Genomic DNA, 16638 nt, shown 5'->3' with positions numbered 1-16638 from the left:
TTTTGTGTTTGCATTTCACTCATACAGTGATTGTTGACCCATCCCTCCACCAGTGCCCATTCTCCTCCACCAATGATCCCAGTATCCCTCTCCCCACCCTATCCCATCCCCCACCACCTCACCTTGCCTCTGCGGTGGAGAATTCCCTTTTGTTCTCTCTCCTTTTGGGTGTTGTAGTTTGCAATAGAGGTATTGAGTGACCTTCATGTTCGGTCTATAGTCTACTTTCAGTTCGCATCTTCCAACCCAAATGGGTCCTCTCAACATCCTCTACTTTTACCTGTACATTTCTTAATGCAAGGAAAGAGATGATGGGAGACTGAGACTCACTTATATTGTTCCATGGCAATAGTTCATAAATTGTATGGACAAGCATTTTTTCTCAGTCTGACTTAACAGTCAAAGGAAAAAGTCTTGAGCATAAAATGCTGACAAAAGTCCTTAGGGCAGAAGAGTACCCTGGTATTTGTTCAAGCATCTGCATGTTCAAACGTGTTCTAAGAGCGGCGAATGTGTGTATTTTCTGTAGATGCTATAACTAAATACCACAAGCTGGATGGCCTTACAGCAGAAGAAATTAACTTTCTCATAAACTGGAAACCCCAAGTCCAAGCTCAAGGTATAGGTAGAATCATGTTCTCTCTGGAACCAAGAGTACGGAGCCTTTCTGCCTTCTTCATCTGGGGCCCTGTGGTTTTTTAGTGTTCCATGATATCACTCCATCCACTGTTACTCCACATGATCACTGTTACTCCACACTTCCCCAGGGATATTCATCTTTTCTCTGTGTTCATCTGTCTCTCTTTCTTTTTTACTCTTGTATTAAGACCTGCACTAATAACTTACATTACATTAATTTTATCTATAAAGGGGCATGTCTGTATATTCTGAAATTTCCATAATAAAATGGTATAGAGTTGTGCTTAAACAATGGAAATAAATTTTCATAGTCAGGGATATTTTAAGTCTTAGATTATGAGGCTGACCAGTCTGGTGTCTTGTGGCCTCTTCCTGACTTTCAGGTGGCTACCTTCACATGGCAAAGTGTCTGTGAACTTATCTTTCCTAAAAGGCTATGGTTATGTAGGATTCAGTTTCCATCCTTCTGATCTACTTTACCTCAATTAACTCCTAATGACATTACCACCAAGTGTAGTCACGTAGTAAAGTTGTGACTCCTACATAAATATTGCGGGAGACATAATTTGGCCCATAGCATTCCATCCTTGTCCTCCTTAAATTCTCACATGAAAAGTACATTCATCCCATAACACAATCATCCAAAATCTTCAAGCATTGCAGAAAAAAATTCTGAAGTTCAGAATCTTCTCTAAATAATATCTAAATCAGATACAAATGGGACACATATATAGCCTGAGTCAAATTGCTCTCAAGCTTTGAACCTGGGAAACAAGGAAAGTTATCTGCTTCTAAAATACAGTGGTGGGAAATGCACAGGGCAGACGATAGGGAGAAACTGAGTGATAAAAGAAAGGAAAAATGGAAAGATGGAAGACAAGATGGAAGAATAGATGGAAGACAAAAGATAAGGATGAAAGGAGGAAGGGAGGAAGGAAGGAAGGAAGGAAGGAAGGAAGGAAGGAAGGAAGGAAGGAAGGAAGGAAGGAAGGAAGGAAGGAAGGAAGGAAGGAAGGAAGGAAGGAAGGAAGGAAGGATGGATCAGGTAAGTAAAAGCCTAGCAAGGCAATTTTCACAGAATTTTTAATCCATTCATTCATTTAAAATATTTTATTATCATTTATATAAAATGGCTGCTATATTGAAACCATACAACGGTAACTTACATGGCTTCAATGAATAAACGTACTGCACTTTCAATACCACCAAAGTGCCCAAGACCCTCCACCTCCACTACAATCTCCTAATCAGCCCTCTCCCTCCCCTCTTCTGCCCCCCTCCTTATAATCTGGATTCTAGCCCTCTGGCTAGATAGCCTGTCGTCCATTGGAGTGGCAGCATCATGCACTGGCTCTTCGATGCAGCCTGCTCACTCTTCAAAGATTAGTCCACGTGGGTTTCTACAAGGATGGCCCACCTCTTCAGACCTTAAACAAACTCCCCATGACTCACTGAAATCCGAGAGGTTACCTTATCCTTTAAACTGGCAAAGGAAAGAAACCTTCCCCGGGGCATAGGGTAAAGACGGGCAACCCGAATGATTTCTGAGTGGCCTTTAATCTCACCCTTTCCTTTCCTTAAAGAATAACCAGGCGTGTGTGTAAGTGGCTTGATGGTCCAGTTCTGCAGCATGCTAATCAAAGAGTCCCTCTTCATTCCACCCTGCTGTCAGCTCAAACTGGCAGTGTCTTCTGGGATATTCCCACCTCCACATCTGTCTTGCACTAAGATGGCCCACTCATTCCTGAGTCACACCCCTGATCTCTTTATCAAATGATGACTCAGTCTTGCTTGTAATGCTCTCTCAAAGACAAAGCTTGCAATTATTTTTTTAGATATGGAGAGGCTAAGAATTTTCACTATTTTAAGTTTGGGTTCCTCTGTGTATAACCAAATCTTTCTTGAATTTACCTTTCCTTTTCCACTTGGAATCTCAGCAGCCAGCAAGAACATATTGCTAAGAAATCCCCTCAGTGAAAAACCTGATTTTATTTTTCTCCCACGAAGCACCAAGATAAAGGTAGCTTCTTTGCCACTCGCTAGCAACCATCTCCTTCCCCTGGTTTCCAACATCATGGTCCTCCTTTTCATCCCAGATCTCACCACAACCACCCTCAAACTCATTTCTAGCCTAGACCCCAAAACTCTTCCAGCCTCTTCTGATACCCAGTTTCATAGTTATTACTGTAGGTTTCAGTGTCTGCTATAGAAGTACAAGGTACAAAAATCCATGATTGGGTTTCTGAACACACTTTTTTCTGGGTTACCCCCATCCCATTCCCAGAAGTGTCTCCACAGCTATGGAGAGATGAAGAGTGTTTCCCTGTAGGAATAGAGGAAGGTCAGGTGGGGTCATGAGGGTGAGGTTAGTTAGTGGGATTGGTCAAATATTAACATTGCAGCCATTTTATATAAATTAAATGAAATATATAAGACGTAATTAATTAAAATTTCTCTGAAAATTTCCTTTCCATTTTTCTTTTACTTGCCTGTCACTTCCTTCTGAAGAAAAAACCCTCCACAGAATTATTTGTTCATGTTCTTGTAAGGCCAGGCTCCTATTGGCTCAGGACCCCACTCTTATCTTATTTAAACTTCATTACCTCTTAAAGATGTGGCAAACAGATATAATTCCATGAGGGATCTGGGCTTCAACTTGTGGAGGACATGGTTCCTAGCAACCTTATCTTTAAATGAGATTACATTCACGGGTACTAGGAGTACGACTGAAGACGTCAACACATCCTTTTGTGAGATGCAGTTCAGTCAAGTGCACATGCATTTCAGCAAGTGTCTGGAATAGCCATTGCCCCCTGCAGGGTACTGAAAGAACTGCCTTTCCGTTCTTGTCCTGGTTATTGTAATGGCACCCCACTCAGTGTGTACTCAGGAGAGAGCTTCTGGGGGGTTCTGACACCTGGAGGAAGCTCAGAGCAGAAAGGCAACTGTGGCTGGGGTGAGCTGCCAGAAGAGGGATCCCTCCCCACATCCATCTGCCCATGAAGGCCCAGGACAGACCCCCAGGCTCAAGACTGCAGCATACATCACTCTGGCAGGGGGCAAGTCCTCCCATATGGGTTTAAGCTGCTGCCCCTGACCTAAGGCAGTAGGGGCCTTCACACCTCTTTCTTCTACTGCTCAGATACCTTCCACATGTTGTACACACACACACAGTGTGTGTGTGTGTGTGTGTGTGTGTGTGTGTGTGGTGGGGGGGCTGGGGGGATAATCATTTCCTTATTTTTTAAGTACACTGATTGCTTTCATATGTCTATTCTTTGGGGGAGGGGGAAATCTATATTCTAACATACTCTTAGTCTATTTGAACAAGCTTAAAATAAAGAGACCTGGAAGTCAGGTGTGACAGAGCTCACCAACTTGGGAAAACTAAACGATATGCCCACGCTCTCTGATCAAGAGGTGTCCTTAGCTGGGAAGTTCATTTTTCACTGAGAGTCGGGATTATAAGATCATCAAGAGTCAGAAAGACTGGACCTGGCGCCAGGCTAAGTCTCATCCAGGCCACCCACCCAAACAGAGTCCAGCAGGCAAAAACCTCCAGAATCCAATCGCTGCCATGCTCACGGCCAATTTTCCCAGGCTCGGGACAAGCCTCATCTATGAGCAAATCTGTTGGAAAACTCAGGGGTGCAGGTTTTGTGACTGAAATCTCCAGGTTCTCCTGGGGTTGATAACGGTGACCTCCCCCATCTCTTCCGGGAGCCTGGCAGTCATTCCCACAAATGGCCTCTGGCACCGTTTAAGCTCATTAATGGCCATGATCCAGAGACTCACAAATACATCTCAGAAGAGATCAACAAGCTGCCGAGATGCCTCCAGACCCCAAAGTCATCTCCAGTTAAAAATTTAACTCTAGCTGTATCACCCGATTTTAAATTTTAGAATTTCTCAAATGTGTGGCCGCACAAATCTCATGCTCTACGCCACTGATGCACCAGGCCTAGCACACCACTTTGGATAGGGTATAAAGGCAACCAATCTCAATTAAAACAAAACAAAGCAAACAAACAAACAGTATATATGCACACAAGGCTCAACCTGTAATAACATGTTAGTAATCTCTTATACAAGGGCTTAATGGCTCCAGGGTAAGGCATAACAATCTTCACATACTTTCTTCTAAGGAAACTTTTCTCTTTTTTTTGATCATTTTAGCAGATTATTCATAACAAGAAATACAAAATAAATTATTTAGGGCATGCTGTTGGTGGGAAAATTCAAAATAGTGGTGGTGGGAAGGTTTAATGGTGGTGGGATTGGCATTGCAATACTGAATGTAATAAATTATTGTGAACAACGTTATAAAACATAAAATTAAATTAAAAGAAAATGATTCAGAAAGATTTACTTTCCACACAGCGTTAAGTCTGTAGGAAGGAAAAGAATAGCTACCGAATGAGGTCTCTCATATGCGGGACTTCAAAGACACACAGCAAAGAAGCAGCATAGATCCAAAGGAAGAACTGATCCACACTATTGAGTTGGGGGTGGGGGATTTGAGAGGGAGGGTTGTTGGAGTCCTTGGGAAAGGCAGGTGAATATGTTGGTGATGGGTGTATAGTTGGAATTATGTGTATAGAAACTCTTATTAATAGTGTTTTGAACTATAGAATCTCAATAAAAAATTATTTTTTTTAATTTTTATTTTTTTGCTTTTGAGGTCACACCCAGCGACGCTCAGGGGTTATTCCTGGCTCTACACTCAGTAATTATCCTTGGCGATGCTTGGGGGACTAATATGGGGTGCTGGGGATTGAACCCAGGTCAGCCATGTGCAAGGCAAACAGCCTCCTCGCTGTGCTATCAATCCAGCCTAGGGGGAAAAATAAATCTTTAAAGAAGTAAAATGGGAAGATTTAGACAAAAAAAAATTTTTAGAGATTTAAAAGTCTTGGTTTCTTGCTTTTGTTTTTGGGTCCCACCCAATGGTGCTCACTCCTAGCTCTGAGCTCAGGGATTGCTCCTGGCAGTACTTGAGGGACCAAATATTACATGCTCTATTATCTCTCTCGCCCTCTCCAGTCTTAATTTTCACATGACTCAAGGGAAGTACGTTAGGGTCCCCACAACTATCCTTTCTTATCTGTAAATCGGAGTTATCAGAGCCAACCACAAAGGAAGACTGAGAAAACAAGCTAAGATGATACATGTATGGTGTTCAATGCAGGCCCAGGGGAAAAATTCTTCAAGAGCTGGAGTCCGTACTGTGTAGGTGGAGGGTCTAAATTTGCTCCTTGGCATGTCAGGGTCCTTTGAGCATATCTTGAACGACCCCTTATGAAAGAAACCAAAGGAGAAAAGAAAGAAAATGTAATCAATTATTCCATGATTAGCAATGTTGGCCATTTCGATGTACACCTCTGTCTTGTCACGTATGTACACCAGGAAAACACAGAACAAAGAAAGAGATGCACAAGTCACTTGTCCACGCAGTCTGAGGTCCACCTACACAACCTCCCAGGATGCCACGGTCTCCCAAGTGCCTTCACGAGCTGGAGTGGACAGAAGGTCGTGTCAGACCTCTGGGCCATTTCACATTATTCTCCTCCCTATGTGGCTCATCTGACTGAGTTGACTGAGGTAACATCTCTGATGTGACCTCCAAGGATCTCTGAACCCTTTGGAGTGGATTTATTGAAGTCACTGCTCTCAAAGCTGAAAGCTTGATTTATTTTGCCTCAGCCACTTTTATTATTATTTTTATTATAGGCTCGGTAACAGAGTTAAGTGATAGGTTAAGTAATCCTGTTACCTTACATGCCTGCGGTATTTAAACTTATGGCATCGATGTACAGTGACTGCACAGTCCTACCACCACAGTCCCCATGACTCTCCACCCCATCCCTATGTCACCCCTGACCCAACTTTCTTCCCCCATTGTTCATTGTTTGACAGTTATGGTTGGTTTCATACTATTAACTCCCTACAGTACCTCTGTGCGTTAGACCCTTGCCCATGCTCCGATGTTAGCTCTCGGGGCAGTTTTTCACAATGATAAACGTGGTTTCAGCGTATTACCCAACACTCCCACTCCTTGGTATTAAAGGGAATGAAAACGCGTGTCCAGAAAAGACCTCTGAAATAATGTTCATGGGAGCTTTAGTCATAGTGTCCCTGAAATGAATGGAGCCCCACTGTCCATACGGCTGAGCAGATGGATTGAGTTACAATACTGCCCTACTCAGTAGTGACAAAGAATACAACTCATACATTCCAATGGCACAAATGACTCTGAAAACATGATGGAGGAAAGTAACCTAGACACAAAAATAATCAAGTGATTAGGTCTTTGGGGCTGGAGAGATCACGTCAGAAGAAAGTCTCTGGCCTTGCATGTGGCCTACTCTGGTTGGAATCTCAGCCATCACCTATGAGAGCACTGCCCAGGGTCACTCCTGAGCAAAGAGCCAGGAATTACCCCTGGGCACTCCTGGGGGTCCCATGGCACACCTGGTCATTGAATCTGCTACACAAAAATTTTTAAAATAGTTCCTTTGAACTGGAAAAGCTTTCCCAAGGAGATAAACATTAAACAGCAGTTGCTGTTGGCTTTTATTTGTTTTTCTGGGTTTGTCTGCTGGGCTGTGCTCTCGGGAAGGAGACGCCTACTAAACTGAAGCACAAAAGCTAGTTGTAAAAGGATCCTATGGTGATACTCTAATCTGGAAGAGCTGTCCCCAAAGCCAGAGCTACTCGTATACAGAGCACAACACTCATTGTGCATGTTACTAGTCTGCTGCCACATTTCACTGTGTCATTGGGAGTGGTCCTCTCACTTTTAATTCAGAGAAAACTTAGACCTAACTTAGGGCAAGTCCCTTGATTTACTTTTGATTGTTGAAGTTATTGCTCAGAGAATTTTCATAACATTGATGTCAAGAAATTGGGAACTTAGGGGCTAGAGCAATAGTAAACCAGGTAGGTCATTTGCCTTATAACTGGTAGACCAGAGTTCTACCCCTTGCATCCCATATGGTTTCCTGAGCACTGCCAGGAGTAATCAATTCCTGAGTGCAAAAGCAGGTGTAAACCCAAAGAATTGCAAAAAAAAAGAAAAAAGAAAAGAAATTGGGAAATTGAATTCTGCTTCCCGCTGCCTATTCACTTGATGATGTTGATACATTTATCAGTTTTTTGGCTGGGGGCTCCAAAGCAGTGCTCAGCTCATTTGTGGAATGTAAAGTAACAGAATGGGAGACTAACACCCAAGAATAGTAGAGATAAGTACCAGGAGGATTACTCCACAGCTTGGAAGCCGGTCTCACATGCTAGGTGAAGAAGCAGCTCTGATAGATAAGGGATTACCAAGCAAAGGGTGCTAGGTGGGCCCACTAGGGATGGGAGATACGGGTTGAAAATAGACTACAGACTGAACATGATGCCGACTTAATACCTCTGTAGCAAACCACAACACCCAAAAGGAGAGAGAGAGCAAAAGGGAATGCCCTGTCACAGAGTTGGGGTGGGGTGAAGGGGACAGGGTGGGGGTGGTGGAAGGGATGTTGGGACCAGTGGTGGTGGAAAGTGGGCACTGGTGGAGGGATGGGTACTCAATCATTGTATGACTGAAACGCAAGCATGAAAATATGTAAGTCTGCAACTTTATCTCACGGTGATTCACTAATAAAAAAAAAGTAATAATAAAACAAATAAAAACAAACAAACGAACAAAAAAACCCCCAAAGTGCTCAGGAAGCTCAGGGGCCCCGGTAATGATTCATGGCCAACAGAACCAGTTGTTGGATGCAGGAGCCCTGGGATTTGGAGCTGCTCAAGTGCTGCAGTGCTGGGGGTTACCTGGGCCACATCCCGGCAGAGTTCAGGGGCCTTCAGGTCCAAGTCTGAAATACTCAGGGGACCGTGGAGTGCCAGAAATAGAGCCCAGATTGGGTGCTTGTTAGGAAGGCGTCCCAACGTTCTGTGCTAGCTCCCGGCCCAGACATGTTCATTATTATTTTATTTGGACTTCTACGTGTTGACCTGGGCTTGACCTTATATAGTTTCATTGTCATTGGGGAGAAGAAAATAGGTAGCATATATAAAACCACAGTGCTGGGTACACTGCAGGTAATCTTATCGGAAGCAGTGAGAGGTTGGCTGCCTACCAGCCAACCGGAGGGCCTGTCCTTCAAATCCTTGGCACCTAGGTGGGAGCAGCAATGTTGAAGGGCGATGAAGCAAATAACTACAACATCACAAAATCCTCTGACCAGGGCCAGAGCAATAGTACAGGGAGTCGGGCATTTGCCTTGCACTTGGCCAACCTGGGTTCGATTCCCAGCATCCCATGTGGGAATCCCCCAAGCACCACCAGGAGTAGTTCCTGAGTGCAGAGCCAGGAGTAACCGCTGTGCATTGCTGGGTGTGACCCAAAAAGAAAAAAAAATTTCTCTGACTCTGTCACACTTTTCAAAGCAATTTGACTATGCAAGCAGCAATCAATATCCCATAAATGGATCACCGTGAGTCTCTTCCAGTGAAACCGTACTAGTAAAAACACAGTAAGCCAAATACAACTGTAATCTGAAGGCCCTTTTAAACAGACGGCTTCATATGGTGTCATCAATGAAGCTCTCAGGTAGATTAACCCATTTGTCCTTGGCCATTGCAGTTTCTTTTTTTCTTTTCTTTTCTTTTCTTTTCTTTTCTTTTCTTTTCTTTTCTTTTCTTTTCTTTTCTTTCTTTTTTTATTGAATCACCATGAGATACAGTTACAAGGATTTCATGTTTGAGTTTCAATCATACAATGATCAAACACCCATCCCTCCACCAGTGCACATTCTCCACCACCAATGCCCCCAGTATACCCCCCCTTTCCAACCCTCCCCCTGCCTCCATGGCAGATAATTTCCCCCATACTCTCTCTCTACTTTGGGGCATTATGGTCTGCAGTACAGATACTGAGAAGTGATCATGTTTGGTCCTTTATCTACTTTCAGGTCACATCTCCCATCCCAAACATTTCAATGCTACCATTTCTGTAAAAATTTTCACCTCTGTCAGTGCTGGGAAGATTAGGACTTCATGTTCTCGATCCTTGGAATATGGTCATATGACCACATTTTCCCATCATGAGGAGAATGTAGGTACCATGTCCCAGTGGTCTGTGAGGTCCTAGAAGTCAGGAGCTACTTCTGTTTGGGAGATTTTTTTGTTTATTTGCTTGTTTTGTTTCATGGGATCCACGCCAAGTGGTTGCTCAGGGTTTACTCATAGGGATCACTCTGGCACCACACGTGATGTCAAGATCAAACCCGGGTCAGTGGCATGTAAGGCAAATGCACTAGCCACTGTACTATCACTTCAGCCTGACTCAGAAACTAAAATATTCCTCAAATATTTAAAAAATGATGAGAAATCACCTCGTACTTGTGAGGATGGCACATGTCACGCAGATGCAGGAGCAGAGGCAGGGGCCGAGCTGGGGAGTGAGGAACATACATTCGTTGTTGGTGGGAAGGTAAATAGGTTTCGCCTCTATGGAAAATAGTAGAGATTTCTCCAAATGAGAAAACTATATCTACAATGCAATCCAGCAATTCCACTCCTTGGTATCTATCCCAAGAACACAGAAACACTAATTCAAAAAGATAAACGCACACCTGTGCTCATTACAGTGCTATTTACTATAGCCAAGATCTGGAAACGACCCAAAACCCAACAACAGATGAGTGGATAAAGAAGTTGCAGTCTCCATACACAAGGGAATGCTTCACAGCTATAGGGAAAGATGAAATCTTGCCTTTTGCAACAACCTGGATATAACTGAGGGGGGAGGGGGTTATGCTAAGTGAAATAAGTCAGAAGGAGAAAGACAAATTCCAGACAGACCCATTCATGGATGGAATATAGAGACCAAGTCCAGGAACAGATAAAACCAAACAAAAACAAATCCTTGAATTCTGACCTCAAAGCTGATTAGGTGGAATAAAGATGTAGAGGATCTGATAGATTGCAATGGAAATATATGGATAGCTAGTTGGTGGGTGTGGTGTGGCCAAATATTTTTAAGCAGTTTAAGCAGTGTGGCGTTTTACCCCTAAAACATATACCATCTTGCAAACTAATGTTATCTCAATTTAAAAAATAAAACTACAACTAAATAAGAATAGGAATTGAATAGCCATACTTTTCATTTCCTCAGAGGATTTTAAAAAAGTGATGAAACCGTTTAAACGGAAGTTGTGGACATGCCAACTCTACTGGGGGGTGATTTTTTTGAGTACTCATAAGTGAAGGGAGAAGGTGCTATTGGCATCAATTAAGTAGAAACCAGAGACAATTAGACACTACTAAACATCTATAGTGCAAGGAACAACCACTTCCAAGGGGAACAGTATATGCATCCCAAGCATCAAAGAGATGAAGTTGAGAAATTCTGCACTATTACAGATGAAGTCTTTTATAGGCCATTAGTGCAGACCATGCACCAGGCCCTTTGCAGTTGATGCAATGCTTCCTAGACAGTCCCACCCAAAGGTGCATGGGGAGAGTCAGAGGAGATCCCGGGGATCAGTCTGCATAAATGATTAAGTCTGTGCACATGTAAAGACTCTTCTGTCAGTGAACCGATCCTGGAATGCTGATACTGTGTAGGTTAATTCTGGAACATTCTTCAGTTTATCCTGCCCAAATCCTCCCCTTCAGTTCAAGCCCTTTTCCTATCACTCTCTTCTCAGCAGAAAGAGGAGTGCCTTGGCCCTCTTTCAAGTGCGGGGGCTCTCGGATGCCACACCTCAGCCGGCTTTAATGTAGGCGAAATTATCAAATTCCTTTTAGCTTTTTCTCTAGGTCCTGTTCCCGAAGCCTTTAATTATTTTAGTTTTTACAAAGATTCTCCTGTGGATTTTCTCCTAGCTTGCCACATACCTCCCACAATAGTCAGCCTTCACCTAAAAGGGCTTCCAATTAATCTTCCCCTCAGACAGAATTACCCCCTGGTTTTTGCAAGCCACAGTGACTTTCATCTTTCATCCACATATGCATATAACTTTGGTGATAGTCTGTCTTCCTGCTGAAAAAAAAAAGTTCTCTTTAATGTCAGTGGATTAAGAGAAAAAATGCAAAGTTTGTAATTTGGGGGAACCCCTAAATAGATAAAGGGTAAAGTTTCTTGATCGGTTAACATTTAAGGAGATTCTGTGGGACCCTTGGTGGTGCTGTCTCTCCTTTGGTTACGTGATAGACTGCATTATGTGCTCCTAAAATATGATACAACAGATTCCACTTTCTCTTTTTTTTTTCTTTTTGGGTCACACCTGGCGATGCACAGGGGTTACTCCTGGCTCTGCACTCAGGAATTACCCCTGGCCGTGCTCAGGGGACCATATGGGATGCTGGGATTTGAACCCGGGTCAGCCGCGTGCAAGGCAAACGCCCTACCCGCTGTGCTATCGCTCCAGCCCCCAGAGTCCACTTTCTAAGGTGGGCTCCTAAACAAGATAACCAGGAAGTAAGGGGAGAAGTTGGAACACTTAGAGGAAAGATGACGTGAAACTCCACAGTGAGACAATGGTACCTTCTGCAAGGCAACACATGGACAGACTCCTTTATCGTGTATGGCCCTGTGGACACAGCCACTGTGACCTCTGGCCTCCAGAACTATGAGAAAATCTACAACTCAGTTTGTGGGTCTTTGTTCCAGCAGCCATAAGAAACCAGTACAGTCACTAACGCGCTGACCAGGGTTCAGAGTCACCTTGGAGAATGCAAAAACTATCCACCACCATTGACCTGTGCAAAACAAGGTGTCGGTCACCCAGGGTCACCCACTCTGCCAATCCCAAAGTTCAACCTGAAGTCATGGATATGGCTTTCAACAGCTTCTGACAAAAAATATCCTCTGATCATAGACAGACAGATATGTATACATATGTTTAAAATGACTTACACACACACACACACACACACTGAATTATAAGTTCCAGGGATGGCCCAAATCAATGAGAAACAGCAGTTGTGAATAAGTACCCTGACTTCCAATGTAAGCCCCTGGAGTCAGGTTGGCTTCTGCAACACTTTTCCAAAGGTCCTCAGCAAATAAAGCCAAGCTTGCCCCTAGTGAAACCCACTAATTAAGGTATCCTTCCTTTCTTATCTATCTTCCCTCCACTTTCTGACTTCCCTACTCTCTCCTGGTGAATACCTACCTAACTTAAATTCTTGTCTTGGTTCTACGTTACGAGAGTTTTAGCTAGAAAAGGGAAGATGAATGGCTGGGGTTGGAATCTTGGAGCCAGCATTGTCCCTATGGCTAAAAAACAAAGGAAAGGAAGAGCCACGAGGCACTAGGATCAGTCCAAGAACAGACTTAACCACGTAGCTCCGCAAAGCAAGATCAAAAGTCAGAGCCAATGCCTGAATAGACCATTGCTAACATCCAGAGGTTCCGGGCATGGCCATACTTAAGAATTCAGGATGGCTGAGTCCACAAGATGACCATGCTTGTGTTCACTGATGTAGTAACCATCTATCACACACTGGGCTAAGAGCTAGAGACACAGAAAGCATAAGGTTCACCCCCTAACTGAAGAAGATTGCCTTCATGCAAAAAGAAACTCAAGCACGGGAATGTGTAATTCAAATTACAGGAGATACAAGCTAATTGGGACCCCGGGGAACCAGTCTCTGCTTTGCAAGGGTAGGAGGTTAGTGTAGAAAGTGAGTGATTGGGAGGAGAAAATAGATTAGCAATTGGGAGGAAGCGAAGGAGGTGGGGAGAGGTGTTACGATGAGCAGAGCCGCAAGAGGACAGCATGTTGCAAAGGCTTCTGGGTAAAGAAAATATTTGTTCCCCTAGGAGTCCTGATTTGTAGGCAGCCTAGCATAAAAGGATGCCGGGTAGTGGTGATGTTCTAAAGGATTTTGTATGCTGTACTAAGAATTTTCTTTTCACATGGTCAGTACTCAGAAGGGTTGGCTCTGTGACCTTGAGGTCTGGCCTGTTGCACAACACTGGGTGTTTCAGAGACGCCACACTAGTGTTAGAGCTCTCCTGTCACCACCTCGAGATTTTTATTTATTTTTCCTCCTAAAGTGATTTGCCTTTGCACTGGGCTCTGAAAAATTATATAACCAGTCATGAAACCGAGGAACCAAGCAATGAATATCCTAAAGAGTCCTTTAAGCCAGGTCTTTGATATCTGAGTTAAACATTTCTAAGGAAAGCAGGGTGCTGAGGGAATGTGTCTGGGAACCACAGAGCTTTTGCTCCATTTGGAGAAATTGAAAAGCTCACTGGCCAAATCTGAGTTTTTCCAATTATATTTAGCATAAAGGAAGTTCAGAAATCTAAATCGTTTCATCCTCCTTCCTTCATTCATTCAATATGCATAAACTATTTAAAACACTTCAATATATTCAGACACATTACACAACATTTATTATAAAGTGAGAATTCATGGGTAAGTCATGTCAATCTGGCAAGACTTCAAAGTAATTTAGTCTATGCTCTTTAAATCTACCATAAATTATGAAGCCTTTCTCCACCCTGGAATAGAAATCTTTCAACTTCTTTATGAGGAAGATATTGCTATCTTTAATTTCCAAATGATAAGGCAGAAGTTCAGGGTGCTTCTCTGTTATCCAGAGTAAGTTTTCCAGAAAACATTTTGAGGATCGCCTTCCATAGCAATGGTTAGCTAAAACCCATTCAGGTCTTTCTTGTTTAAGACCCTACTTGAGAGGTTAACAGAACTCTGATTCTTCTCTTACACACACACACACACACACACACACACACACACACACACACACACACACACATATTCCATCACCACCACCACCAAAGAGATCTGTTAGGCCTAGATAATCCTTCTCACCTCCTCTTGTTGTGATTGGCCTACAAATATACAAGGGATCTGATTCTGACCAATGAGATATCAGGGGAAGTTAGGAGGGATGATTCATTTAGAGAAAAGTTTTCTCTTTCTTAAGCATTACTACAACAAGACTCAAATACCCTCTGACATCTATATAACATTTCAACTATACAACTTTCAATCACATGAAGATCTTGCGTAAGTCGCTGAAAAAAGGAATCTATTCAGATCAACTATTTCATAGGTTTTGTTTCTTCTTACAAAGGTTAATTTCACTAACTGAATTGAAAACTTTAAAGCGGAATAAATCGGTGATATCTAGTGCATTCGCAACACTGTGCCACCACAACAACAATTCTAAAAAGCATATTTATCAACCCAAAAGGAAAATGTCTACTATGTTTTATTCCCCACTCTTGTCCCAGCTGGAGCATTTGTAAAATGAAAGTCTCGTGTGGGACCTTTTGTGCCTGGTTTCATTCGTTTAGTATAAAGTTTTAGAAAGACAAATCTGCTATAGTATGAATTAACTTTATTCCTTTTTATTACTGAATAATACTCTATTGTATACACAACCACTTGCTTTTGTTTTTACCCACAGATGGTCAGTTGGGCTGTTTCCACCTTTGGGCTACTGCAAATAGAGCTGCTGTGAACAAGCATTTTCATGTATTAGTCTGAGTAACACCGTAGCACTGCCATCCAGTTGTTCATCGATTTGCTCGAGCGGGCACCAGTAACGTCTCCATTGTGAGACTTGTTGTTACTGTTTTTGGCATATTGAATACGCCACGGGCAGATTGCCAAGCTCTGCCGTGCAGGCGGGATACTCTCGGTAGCTTGCCAGGCTCTCCGAGAGGGACGGAGGAATTGAACCCCGGTGGTCTGCATGCAAGGCTGTGCCAGATTTTAATTCTTTTACAATAGACATAGAAATGGCATTGCTGAGTCATTCGATAATTTCAAGTTTAAGGAACTACCAAATTTCTTCCTGCAGTTGTTGTACCAACTTACCTTCCCACCAAAGCAATGTGCAATTCATTTCATTTTACCAATTATGCCAAACTGATGAGGTTAGGCTACTGACATTGGAGGGTCTGCACCTAAGTTATTTGCCTTCTCAAGTTTTCCCAGTGTCAGAATTTGATTTTACATTTTTCACTCAAGTCCAATTTCTTTCCATGTTTGAAATTCTCCATTTCCTGGTCCCTTCTCTTAGAGAAATCACAAATTTAGCATACTAAATTAGTTTGTCCAGATAGTCATAAGAGTTATGAAAAAAAATCCCAGCACGGGTACCAGGTGAATACTATGCTGTTAACACAGACATATATGTTTACTTTACAAAACTAGCCTCATGAATAAAAAGTAGCTCATAGTAAGTGTTCAGTAAACATGTATTGTATCAAAGAATTGTGTGCTTTCATCTGAGGGCATTTTATGTCTCTGGTGGCAAATAATCTAGATGCTGCCTTTGTTTTAACATCTTTCTTTGTCTGGGCAGCACTCCCAGAGAAGTGGGGTGTGGACTGGATGTGACATAACTCCAGCAATGAGAGAACGAATCTCTAACCCTCTAAAGTGAAAAATAGTGCCTTTATGTGGCAAGACCTTTCTCAATTTGATTTACTATTATCCCATTATTTAATCCATAAACACATATATCACTGATATATTTTAAACAACACATTTCCGATTTATTTATAAGGATTTATTTATAAGTCCATCTTCATCTCTCAGAACTTTGATGTTTTACTGCCACCAAGTAACTAGTCCTGATTTCAAATAATGAATATTTTGTAGTGAATAAAATTCTTTCTAAATCAATAAGGTTAATAAGTGATTCTGTCACTTGGGCTTGTTCCTAAGTTAAGGAGGGGGGAAGACAGAGCTAACTGAAAAGCTGGAACTGAAAATAGATTATAGCATTTTGCCCTAAGGCCTTGGCAATGATTGAAACAAAGTGTTTTGAAACAGAGCAAATTGGCATTTCTCTGACTTCTGATGTTCAGTCTCTCCTAGCAGGACACCTGGTTCAATTATACAAAACAGCCATTCAGAATTATAGCCTGGGCTTTTGTTATGCAAAAGGTAAATGAGGGTGCCATGAACTCTTCCAGGAAAAGCTGTTTCTACTTTTTCCCTTGGGAGAGCTCTC

This window comes from Sorex araneus, chromosome 2 (assembly GCF_027595985.1).
Source record: "Sorex araneus isolate mSorAra2 chromosome 2, mSorAra2.pri, whole genome shotgun sequence".
Classification (NCBI taxonomy): domain Eukaryota; kingdom Metazoa; phylum Chordata; class Mammalia; order Eulipotyphla; family Soricidae; genus Sorex; species Sorex araneus.
The sequence above is the reverse complement of the archived record's forward strand: the minus strand, read 5'-3'. Positions refer to the sequence as shown.